Here is a 13,467-nt window from a genome sequence, read left to right as displayed (position 1 = left end):
AGTACCATGCTTGTCAATCATCAATACTTAAGCATCAGCATCATTTGTTAAGAAAAAAAAAAAACATCCAGTGTGTCTGTCATTGCATTTTCTGAGAAGATCTCTTGTAATTTACATTCAACCAGCAAGCAAGGGATCTGAAAAAGCCTATTGACCTACTTCAATAAAGGTATCTAAAAATATGACAAATCTTTGTCAGCCAGATGTATGTTTACAGGTGAAACCGTGGAGCTCTTATAAACAGTCTCTATACATTTAGAATAGACTTTCTCAAGTATTTCCAAGGCCAAATCATTGCAATTATAACTAGAAAAAAAATTGTCATACTCTTGTATATAAAAGTTAGCCTTTATTTTTAACTCTGTTGTAAAAGAGAAAATTTGTATTAAGATGAAGGGCAGAAGTTAAAGTGTATTTCTTATAGGAATGCCTCAACTTTCCCAAAAGATGGCACACATTTTTTATCATGGTGTAGAAACTAACAGCCAATTATGGAAAAGGACAGGAGATATACCATTCTATAGGAACAGCTCCAAAAGTATGTACTTTAAGAGAAGAGAATTCTGTTGTTTAAAGTTTTCTTGCTTGTGATGAGAATTCCTCATGTCAAAAGAAGTTGCTAAGGCAAAAAAAAAAAAAAAAAAATCCCAAAGGAAACTTGCATTAAGTCACAAGTCAATTTCTGTAATATTTAATTTGGAACGTCTGCTTTGTTTCACTGGAGGGGCTGACAAATGAAGCATTAGCAGGAGATTGACATCTCATTTGACTTGAGACTCATTCCATACTAAGAGATACGGGTTATGCCATTCTACTTCTGATGGGAGAAAAATTCATGGAATAGACACCATATTGTGGGTACTTTTACAGATCCCCACGGCTCCGTTGTAAATTTGGGGAAGGCCATTCCAAGTCACAGATCACAAATACTATTATTTGAATACATAAATGAACAAAAGGGTATTTGTTATGTTTACAAGTCCAAAAACCATTGTCTCAACAATTTTTCTCAATCATGGTATATATTAAAATGAAAAGTCCTTGATGTGACCTATTCCTAAATTTTCATAATTATGGATATAATTCATGAGCTATGGGATTTCTGAAACATTTCTGACAGTTACCATTGTTCCTTCCCACCATTGCCACCCCACAGTAGCATTTGCTGACTCATCCCAATGCGATGTTTATGCATAAAGCACAGAAAAAGCAGAATGCCAGAACAGACACTGAGTCCCTGCTGAGATTCTCCAGGGTCGGGTGGTAAGCAAGAAAAATCTGAGGCTTATTGTTAGTAACTTGTTACTGATCGTAGTTATAACACCAAATTAGTGAATGATATGCCTCTAATTTAACTATCTTGCTTTGCAAAAATGAAAAGAATGGAGATTGCATACTGTCGGGGACAGAGGGGTGGGGCGGTTGGGGAATGATTACGAAACAGAAGTCATGTATCTATATTGATTTAGAGACACCAGAGCTCACACATTTTTTTAAAGAGAGGAAATCATACCCTACTGTTGCCACGTGCAAGCGATCGAGGTGTCATTTCTACCCACAACCATATGGACATAATTTGAATATTTGATTACATTTGTCTTTTCAACCCACCCATAATTTGAATACCCTGTAAGTGACTAGGCACTGGATGAGGTGAATATGCGCCTTGAAAAGGCACCGGTACAGTCTTTAAGAAGACAAGACTGATACACACAGTAAAATGAAGAGAAAATACCTTATGCTTAAACTACGAAGCCTACGGCACTGACAAGTATGTGCCAAAGGCTATCGGAAGCGTGAAAAGATGATTTTAGGTCTAAGGGAACTGGAAGAACAGGGATGATAGATTTAGAAGGATGAGTAGGATTTGGTGGGTAGAGAGGCTGTGATGGAGAACATCCTAGGAAAAGCTGTAAATAGCTCTCACAGAAGCAGAGAGGACGGAATGACACTGAGAATTTGGGGCAACTGATTCCTTGAAGCAGTGACTTTGTGTGGAAAATGGGCCCCCAAACCGGTGAAGCAGATTTCCTAAAATACACCTATTTAAGAGAAATTATTTTAGGAATGTTCTTTCTCTCTCTCTCTCTTTATCTATCTATCTAAGTTTACTAGTATTCCAAGTCTGATGACAGAAAGAAAAGAGTTCAAGAAGGAAGTAAAGTATGGAAGGCAAGAGCCTTTGAAGTGTCCTTCAGGGCAAATATTTGTAATTTTTTCCCTTACAGGGGCGGAGTCACTCACCCCTAGGATTCTGTCCCCAGGGTTCATTCCTAGTCACAGATGCAAAAGCCCAAGAGGAAGGGAGGTGGCTGTCAAAGACTCCATTAGGTCCATGAGTTCTGGTGAGAGCCACACAGTAAAGCCAAGAGAAAAGAAGCCAAGAGTCTAATCCTATGAGGTTGAAAGCCCTGTGCACTTAGGCTCTGTTCTACAAAGCATCCCATGAGAACACGTGGGTGAAATTGTATCGCATGGAATAACCTCCAGACACAGAAAGTCCTGCATGTTAGTTTAGCAAAGTCATCACGGTAGATGAAGTCATTGTCTGCGCCAAATTAGAGGAAAATTATTGATGAGGAATTCCATATATATACGCCTTAGAATTTCCCATTTACCATTAAGAAGTAAAGGAAAAGCAGTTTGAGGACTTTGAACTGAACGTCCATGATCTGTTATAGGAAGTAGAATCTTAAAGCCTATGAATTTATTCCACCAAATCAATGCCAGAGTAAAAAGTTCCAGAGGAATTTGGATTGGGTAGCCCTCAGGAGCAAAAGCAGTCATTTCAGGGAGGTTGGGTTTGAAATGTACTCTCCTGCAGCCCTGCTGGTGCATCATGATGGAAACTGGAGGGCCCATGAGAGTGGTGGCCAAGTCCTTCCTTCAGTGAGTCAGAGAAATATGCTCTCTGGCTCAAACATTAGGAGTGAAACGCGTACCTGGAATATTTTTCCTTCTCGTGGAATTCCAACTTGTCAGCAACATGACAGAATCAGGACTAGGAGGGGGAAAAAACTCACTCTGTGGTCAAATGAGCCAGGGAATAATTTCAGCTCCTCTGGAGTTTGACATTGACCAGAGGGACAGGTTACCCCTCACCGCTGCCTCTGTTTCTTTTCTTCCCATCCATTTTTGGTAAAAGATAAAAAGATTCAAGACCTTGAATGTGAAGACTTGGCATATGAAATAACCAAATCTCTTTGTGTGTGTGTGTGTGTGTGTGTGTGTGTGTGTGCACGTGTGTGTGCATGTGCGCACATGTATATGATGAATAGTATTAAAAATCACCATAAAAATCACTTTATTGAATTTTTCTCTTTGGATTCATCTGGTTATTTTTCAATGAAGATAAATGGAGCTACATACATTCAATCTCTGGCCTTACTCTGAACTTAAAGTGTCACTATGACACTGTGAGTCTGTGAGCTCTCTGTCCAGAATCATTTACTCTCTGTGGGCTCCAGTGATGAATCCAACCCTGTAAGCATTCTCATATGCTATTGCTGAGTATGATGGTTAATTTTATGTGTCAGCTTGGCTAGGCCATGATACCTAGATATTTGGTCACAGTCTATGTCACCAGGAAAATATTTTTTTGGATGAGCTTAATGTTTGCATCAGTAGACTTTGAGTAAAGCAGAGTAATCTCCCTAGTGGGATGAGCCTCATCCAATCAGTTGAAGGCTTTAAGAAAAAGCCTGACTTGCCCTGAGGAAGAAGGAATTACGTCTACAGATTGAGTTGGGGCTTAAGCTGCAATGTCAGTTCTTCCCTGGGTCTCCAGTCTGTTGGCCTGCCCTGCAGATTTTAGACTTGCCAGCCTCCACAATTGCATAGCCAATTTGTTAAAGTAAATCTCTGTTTCTCTCTTCCTTTTTCTCTCTATACACATATCCTATTGGTTCTGTTTCTCTGGAGAACCCTGATTAATATATTGAGGGAGACAGACATTACCGTATGTTTGTGTGTACCCATGTGGTGGAGGGGTGCATAATAGGAAATGAGGTTTTATTCTTGTCTCTACATAGTCTGGGTAGAACATCTTTCAGACTATAGTGATCATCTGCTTTAATAAGTCAGAAGTAGGGCCTCAAGAAATCTGCCTTTTCTACCAAATACCATGAGATTGTTCTAAAACATTCTTTCATGTAATCGAATTAGAAACATCAGCCATGGAGGTGTCACTTTTTAAGACAGCTGCTATGGTCTAAGTGTTTGTGTTCCCTCAAAATTCTTATGTTGAAATCCTAATCTCCAGTGTGATGCATTAGGAGCTGGGGCTTTGGGGAGGTGATTAGGTCATGAGCGTGGACCCTCATGAATGGAATTAGTATCGTATAAAAAAGGCCTCACCGAGCTCCAGCCCTTTCCACCATGAGAGGGCACAATGAGAAATCAGCGACCTGTAACCCAGAAGAGAGCCTTCACCAGAACCTGACCATTCTGGCGCCCTGATCTTGGACTTCTGTTGTTTTCATTAGCCACCAAGTTTGTGGTATTTTGTTACAGCAGCCCAAACAAACTAAGAAAAAATGGTAAGAGATGATAACATTATTGGAGTAAGGCTTTTGGAACAATAAAGGATTCTCTGAGGTTTGAGGGTAGTGTTGAGGGGATAGCCCACTTTTTTTCTTTCTTAGATTCAGATTCATACTTTTTAGGGCAAGAAAAAGTTAATTGAAGATAACATAAATACGATTCTAAACTTCTTGGCACTTGTAGAACAAGTTGAAAATCATTTCGTTTGCACAAATCGCTTACAGCATCATCCAGGACCATTTCCTCCATGATTCAGTAATTCTTCCTAAATCGTCCATGACAGATGACCACACAGCTTCAGCCCCGAGCAGTTCTAATGGAGAGAGACAGAGCACACACCAGCAGTGTGTTCATGGTACGTACTTCTTCTGGAATCATCCACTCCCTAACTCTCCAGATATCTGTCAAACACAGACTCTGTCTCAGACATTGGGGAAGACAAGAGGACGCAAGAATGAAACAGCGCTCATTCTTGCGGAGCTCAGCGCCAGCTAAGAGCACAAAGCGCTTCACTCCAACACGTATGAATCAGAATAATCAGGGCTTTAAATGTACCGACTCTTTTTAAGCTGTGAACATAATTAAATAGTAAGACACCTGCTAGCATGGATTTTGAGATAAGAAAGACTTGGATCACCACTTGTGACCTTGGATGAGTGACTTCCTTCTCTTAATTAGAAAATGGACATAATCATAATTTCGACGTCACATGGAGGGGATGAGCATTAACCCAAATAATGCCTGCAAAGCCTTCATCTGATGTCGAAAACAGAGTGCTTTGTAAAAAGCTATTAAAAATTTGTAAGCAAATTGTAATTCTCAAATGTTATGGGGAGGAAGGAAGGAAGCTGACATTTCCTGAGAGTTTACTGCATTTCAAGCATCATACACAAGGTAAATTACATGCATAGCACAATCAAAATAGAGGTCCAGTAAGACTTTAGAAATAATCAGACTTTTTTTTCTCGATTAAAAATGGAGTAACATGCATAAGGTTCCCTAACAGATTTTTATGAACATACTGACAAATACTGAAAGTTTTTTTTAACTTACCACACTTACTTTATTATACAAAATAAAATAGTGATGCCCTTAAATCCATTTTTACAGCATTGATTTCCTACCCGTCAGTGTAGCAGTGAACAAAGAACTGTCCCCAGGCTGTGAGGAAGCATCGCAAGTCGTCTTTCCAGAAACAGAATAAAATTTTGCCCTAAACTGTCTGCCCCTCCAGGTGCTACTTGTAGCCAAAATATCACAATTTTGCATGCACAGTGCACAGAGTAGAATATGGAGCTATGGAACTGACTGATGTTGACAGGGCTGAAAAATTCCAACCTACACTTTCAACATTAGAGAAACCATCTGCTTTTTAATTTAAATTCCCAGCCTGAGACTCTCCTCCCTACCTAATAAATATTAATTAGAGCCTGTCAGATTCGAAGCAAGAGTCATCTTCATGTTTGCATTTTGGGTTTTTGATTCATAGCCCAAAGAAAATCCCTTGATTCTGTGCATTATTATATCACTCTTATTTCCACATTCATTCATGTAATCATCTAATCATTCAAATATCTATGCAACAAATACCACTGATCTTTCAATATATCTAAAGCAATGTACTGTGTGATGCTGAAAAAAATGGAGACCCTCCTTGGAAAGCAACACTCACTATGTTACGTAAACAGCGAAAAACTTCTGATACTCATTTTCATGTGTAATGAGATTCTATTTCCTCGAAAAGCAAAAGAAAGCCAGATTAAGTAGCTCAGAGTCAGATCTCTAAGGTCCCTTTGGATCTACCTTTCCTTTGTGCATGAGATCTGTTAACATCTGCTTGATGGCTAGAGAGTGACTCAGAAGGAACCTTCAGGAAATGTTTCAAATCCTCATTCATTTCTTCATTCAACAAATAATTATTGAGTGTTTTCTATGGGCTGGGGACTCTGCCTAGCACAGAAATATTCAGTGAGAAGTGAAGGAAATCTGATCACCTGACCTTTGAAGTCAACAGCCTGGGCAGACAGGTAGACAATAAACAAGGAGATAAGGAAATAAACGTAAGTATTTGATAAGGATTCTGCAGGAGTAAGACCACGATAGAGAAGAGCTAACCCACATTAGCTGGATAGGTCAGGAAAGAGCCTTCTCTCGGAAGGTCCCATTCAAACTAAGACTTTAAAAATAAAATGAAGCTGGCATTGTGAGGGGGTGCTGCTGTATACAGGGAGGGATAAAAAGTGTGTGCATATGGCGGGGTGGTGGGCGGGGGCAGGTAGCGGATGCAAGATACGACAAGAGTGAAGCGCATGCGTTAAGATGGAATGGAAAATTAATGATCCCTGAAACGCGTTGCTATTCATCCTTCTTCAGCATGCTCACATTGGTGTGAGATTGTGCCACTCACCAACAGACTTCCGACAAGTGAGAATATTTATATTCATCCCAAAGGAATAGAGGCTTTCTGCATGGAAGACATTGGGGCTCCAATTCTTACGCCAGTGTCATTGGTCCGACCAGACTTCCCCTTTGCCAGGTGACCATCTGGCATGAGCAGGACTGAATGGCACGCCTCTAGGATCAGCCTTGGTTTAGTGTGTGCTTTCCGGTTCTTGATGGGAGCATTATTCTTGGCTTCACTTCACAAAGGAGCATTACTCTATGCTCCAAGGCCACTCACAATGTTCTCATAAGGTCAAAGCCAGTGTAAAAGGAACTCTATCCTGAAGCAACAGAACAGAGGGTTTGAATGTGTTTGTATTTCAGACCTGTCACAACTGACCTTCTCCTAAAGCTGCCGTGCTCTTTATCAGCCAGCAGCCTGCTCTCTGGGTCGATTACCTCCCTGAAAGCACCTCTTGGCTAGAGGTACGGTGCTTCCTTCCCATTTTTTCCATGTCTGTTTGCTGATCAGTGTGGACTTGTATCCTGTCCTTGCTCTTGTCTCCAGAAAATGGATTCCTTCAAACTGAAAAACACTTGGCAGTTACTTCCCGACCCCCCACGATCTTGTCTATTATTTTGATGACCAGATTTTGGTTCATAGTTAAAATCCAGTGGCTACAGTAATTTTGTTTCCTGAATGACATCATGAACTTAATCCAGAAAGTTCTGCATTACAGTCTGATGGATTTGTTTCTACACATACAGTTGCATAAGCAAATCCTCCCTTGCCTGAAGTACCATCCCCTGCCTGCATATCTGAATCCCAGCCATCCTCCTGTGGTTTTCTGGAACATCCCAGCTCACAGTGTTATCTCCCAACCATGAATGCCCAGAGTCCTCTCAGTACTGACACTTACTTGGTAGCGAGTAAACTTTTTTAAAAACATGATCTCTAACCAGACTATAAACTCTAAGAATATAAGACTTATAACCCTCCACTCTGTCTTGCTTAGCGTCTTCTTATACAGGGCAGGTGCTCAATGGAAGACCCACTCTCACTATATTGATGTAAAATACACCCTTTCTATAACAAAAAATTCTGTGGAATTTATTGTCACTGAGTCAGTTCCACATAGAGTAAAAATCATGGGTTTTTGATTGAGACAGACCTGAGCCTGAAAATCAACATCTCTGTCCATTAGCTTGGTCATCTTGACAATGGCATCATTTCCATGCTCATGAGCATCTGAAATCTTTTATAACTTGGGGAGGATATCCAGTTTGGAGAGTCCATGTAGGAGGCATGAAACTTCTTCCCATTGGAGAGCTAAAGAAGAATGAATAATAATACTGTCCTCCCTTTTACTCCTGCCCAGCAGCCAGGGCATCAATTTTCAAACAATGTCATCTACAACTCTGGATCTTCAATGGGTGCCAACAAGATGAAGGAACAGTTCATGATTGAGTCATTGCATACTGTTCAGAGGAAGCAGGGTGATCGTCCAGAGCTTAGGGGCATGAGTGTTGAGCAGTGCTGAGCAAAGTGGTACCCCCTACCCTGTGGGGTAAACTTCGTGATGGATCCTGCATCTATACTTTCTTGATTTATGTCTACTTTTTAGTGTAACTTCTCTAGCTTTCTTGCCAATTGCTTTTTGCTGGTTGGGTTAACCAGAATTGGCTTCCTGGGCTGGCACTTACAAACATGCCTGATATATCCATTTAGAAAAATGATATAATAATAGCTACCTCCTTTCTATCTAAATAAAATGTTATTTATAAAGTATCTAGCAGGCAACTGTAACATAGCAACAAATCAGTTTTGTTACTATCTGCCAGTTTCTACTCTCTTACTCAAAATAACTACTTTCCAAGCATCAAACTACTATTTCAGGAGTTGGCAGAATTTTTTTTCTTTTAACTATTTAATCATTTCCTTAAAATGCTTCAACCAGCCCTGCTCACATTTGGCTTGAGCCAGCTTGTTTTATGGGAGCTACTTGGCCCCACTTGCTGCTGGCCTATCTCCATGCATTTCCTTAGCCCAGAGGGGCCAGGGAGCCTCACTTCCATTACATTGTTGCCACTGCCCTAGGCGTGAATATTCATCATAGCTTGGAAGCGATGTTCGACCTGGACTGTGTGTGACTACTGTAGGAAATCCAGATCAGATAATTCCCAAAGCCCTCTCTGACAGCTACGCATATGTCCTCCAAATGCTGACACTACTTTCTCCTGCTTTAAATTTTAATTATTTTAGGTTCACTTCTTATCTTTTTATTTTGACTGAACTGTAATCTCCTTAAGGTTGAATCTTTGGCTGTATCATATTATAAAAGATATAATGAATGACTAACATATGTGGTTGGCTGATATATTAATGATTACTTATTAATTGGTAGAATTAGAAATTACAGAGGATTATGTTGAAATGTTGCTGAAATGCTTGGCATAGTTTCCAGTTTTTTGCTTTTAATATTACATTGTCTGGAAATCTGAATATATTTTTCTGTGAAACAATAAATTAGAAAATTTAAATGAAATTTTCCAATTTCTAGAAAAACACAGCATATGGAAATTGAATTAAGGAAAAAGAATGTTTGAATATTTCTATCAAAATATTTGATCAACAATCAACTGTCAAAAATATTGATCAATCATCAAAAACCTATCCATGATGAAATGACAATATCCCGATGAGCTTTACTAATGAATTCTGATGTTATTATTTATAGATAATAACATTGTCTACATAGAAGAATACACTATAAAGGTGATAAATAAAAACTGGTATAGAGTAGCCACAAATATGTAGAAAATACAATCCACAAAGAACAGGCTAGACAATAATAAAAACATCTAAAGTGCCTAAGAAAACTAAAAAGATGTTTATTTGCAGCAAATTAACTGAAAAAGCTAAAGATGATCTAGACATATGAGAGGTATTCCAAGATCATGTATAAACATGGATTGATAAATATAATTGCTAATTCTCCTCCAATTACTTCATAAATACCATGCAATTCCAGTGTCAGTCTAATTATGGTTTCTGAGGACAAGCTGATGGTAAAAGTTCCATAGAAGAACAAACCCCAAGAATACTCAGAAGACCCTACAGAAGACTAACATTACCCATCGCTCAACCTGAGTTTCCTAAATAAGCTAATACGCTAATGCTTAACAGTGGATATAATCCCAGAGAAACTAGTATGCGGGAATAATGGAAGCATGGCAGGGAAGAAGTGAAGACATACAAGAAAAATTAATAATGATTAATAATAATAATAATAACACAACTAATATTTGGTAAAGGGAGTAAATCCACAGAGGTTAAATAAATGCAGTGAGTTGACTAAAAACACTGTATTCTAGAACAATCCTTGGGGTTAGGAAGAAAAAAAAACCTTTTTCTGCAAGCTTAGCTCATCTCCTATCTCTCAGTGGTCAAAGATTGTTCCATGCAGCCAGCATTGACTCTCTGCACATTATGGTTGAGTTACCTGGCTCCTCTGGGCAGCTCCCAGGGACTCCATATCCCACGATAATGGTGGCAGGGACCACAGCATGAGCCACAGTTTGGGGTGAAACAGCGAATGAGTGTAAACCAGCAACTGCCTCAGCCTGCCTGTTGTGGATGCGTTTGCACATGGAAGCAAAGAAATCTCAAATTACCAAGAACTGGCAAGGATGGGAACTCCTACACAATGCCAGAAGGATTAACATTTGGTATAACTGTTTTGGAAAATAACTATTTACTATCTTGCAAAGTTGAATATTTGTATATCCCTCAACCCCATGGTAGTTGTAGACACATTTGTTCTTGAGCATCTAGAACTATGTCAAAAATTGCTCATATGAGGATTTTTCATAAAAGCAAAATAATGGATACAACTCCTGGGGAATGGATGAACAAAGCTCAGTAGATGGACACAACAGAATGATACACAGCAGAGAAAGTGAATGAAGTATAGGTTTATACAACTTCGTAGGTAACAATTAGAACTATAATTGAAGGAAATAAGCAGTTTTTAGTAGGTTGTATGTGGTATGGTACCAGTTTCCTAATTCTCAAAACAAGCCTGTCATGGGATGTATATGGAAACACTATGAATGTAGAACAAGTGAATGACATATTCTGGATAAGTCTTCACCTCTCAGGAAAATGAAAAGAGATGGGATATGGAAGTAGCACTCAGGTAGGTAGATACACATGAAGGTAACTGGTAACACTCTAGTATTCTAGTTCTACAGAAAAGTGTTGCTTGTATATTAATTTGATCACCATAACTTTATACACACACACACACACACACACACACACACACACACACACACGTAATGTATGGATAACAAATTATTTAATAAAAAACTAAAAGTAAGCATTGCTTTCCTGAAAGACACTGAAGAGGACATTTTGTGAAGCATGCAGTGGCCTCCTGGCTGTGTCTCTCTGTTCCTTCCTGGCCCCTCCCAGTGTAGACTGCTAAGGCAGTTCTATGAATCTGGACAACACACTTTGAAAAGCACTGGTGTGATGATGGCTCTCACATGATTTGAATCAGTAACTTGGAAAGTCTATATAATAATACAATTTTATGCCTCCCATTTACTCTATCCCAGCAGATCAAGCAAACACTTTCTAAGTTGTGTGCGTGAGAAACATGGATATTATATGTGACTCCTGCCCCACCCTCCCGATATCAGCCTTACTAAATTACCATAACTAAGTATCCATTGAATCTGTCCAATTTTCTCCATTCTCAATGTTACTACCCTTGACAAGGTAACCATCATATTCAGTCTCCCGGCATATTGCAACATAACTGTTTCCCATTATGTTCTGGCCCCAAAATACTTTCTTCAAACAGTGTATCAGGTGTCATTTTCCAAAAACACAAATCTAATCTTGTTGCTATCTTAGTGTAAACATTCCCCATTGGTTTCAGGATAAAACACAACTTCCTCAAAGCATAGCACACATCCTTGTTCATTTATCTGGCCCTTCTGCACCGCCAGGTCTCAGTTGTCAATATTACAGTTTTATTTCTGCCCAGATGTTATAAGCCTCCTACTATCCCCATTTTCCTTTGGCTTGCCAGTGTCGCCCTTCCTAGAACGCACTTTTACAAATTCTTGCCTGGCTGCTCTTGACTCTCTCTTACACCAGCGTAACTTCTGTTCTCCTCCTAACAGTGGTCTGTTTACAGTGATCACACATCTTTCCTACACGCTCCTGCGCAGCTTGTATTTATTCTTATCACCTATTTATTGCTGGATTTGGATCTTAGAAGCCCCACCCACTAAAAAGTATACAGTCCCATCCTAACCCATCGTGTGTAATTTAAAGAAATGAATATGATGCTGAATCGTAAAGTAACTGTATGGAAATCTAACAGAGTGTTGATTTTTCCCACTGTGACTATGTGTTACTTATGCTGAAATATCAAACACACAATTAAAAAAAATTCACGTCCCTATATTGCTGTGATTCTAATGAAAACCAGTCTTTTTATTGTAATTCACTGCTGCATGTATTTACTGTGACATTTCAAAATTGCCTGTCTTCCTGCAGCCTCCACCTTGAGGGTATGGATTATGCTTTGTTAACTACTAGACCCTCAGTGTCTGCTCCAGAATAGCTGTGCCACACACATCTCTTAATAGAAAAAAGGAATAAATGAGTAAATGAACGGCCACAGAATGTCATTTTTCTTGCTTTGCTGCTAATTACAAAGAGTAGCCTCTCATACTTCTCAATTCAGCCTTACCTTTCTTTACTATTGATTTCATTTATCAGACTAAGCCTCCAAAGACAGCAAGTCAACAATTATTCCATGATGGCTTTTTAAAATAGTCTTGAGCTAGAAATCTCCTAAATGGTGTTTATTTCAGCCATGAATTCAAAAGTGAGTTTGAGTTCTCCAAAATTAACAAAAAGCCATCAGAGATGGGAAAAAACAGATGACAAATACATTTCACCCTTTCATTTTATTTTCCAAATAGGTAATCTAAAGCCATTATTTTTCCATTTACTACAGAAATTAGTTATTTGCTGATGCATAATAAATTATTCCGAATGTAGCAGCTTAAAAGAGATTGACAACATTGTAACAGACAACAACAAGATGTGTTTTTTTTAAATCTCACAGTTGAGTCAGGAATCAGGGCACTTAGGTGGTTTTGGCTCAGGGTCTCTCATGTGACAGCAATCAAGATTCCAGCCAAGGTTGCAGTCACCTGAGACTTAACTGTGTCTGGAGGACTAGTTCCTGAGCTCACATGGCTGTTAACAGAAAGCTTTGTTTCCTTGATATGTGGGCTTCTCTGTAGGACTTCTGTCTATGACATGGCTTCCCCCAGATAGGTGATGTGAGAGAGGAGAAGGGAAGGTGGGGTTGAGTGGTGGGAGAAATACCCAGAGAGAGAGAGAGAGACTTGAGACAGAGGCCATAGTCTTCTATGGTCTTATTTTGGAAGTGACATACCATCAGTCACATTCCACTGTTTGCATGGACCAGACACTGATGCAACGTGGGAGGA

Source organism: Camelus dromedarius, chromosome 22 (genome assembly GCF_036321535.1).
Source record: "Camelus dromedarius isolate mCamDro1 chromosome 22, mCamDro1.pat, whole genome shotgun sequence".
Lineage (NCBI taxonomy): Eukaryota > Metazoa > Chordata > Mammalia > Artiodactyla > Camelidae > Camelus > Camelus dromedarius.
Note: the sequence above shows the minus strand (reverse complement) of the source record.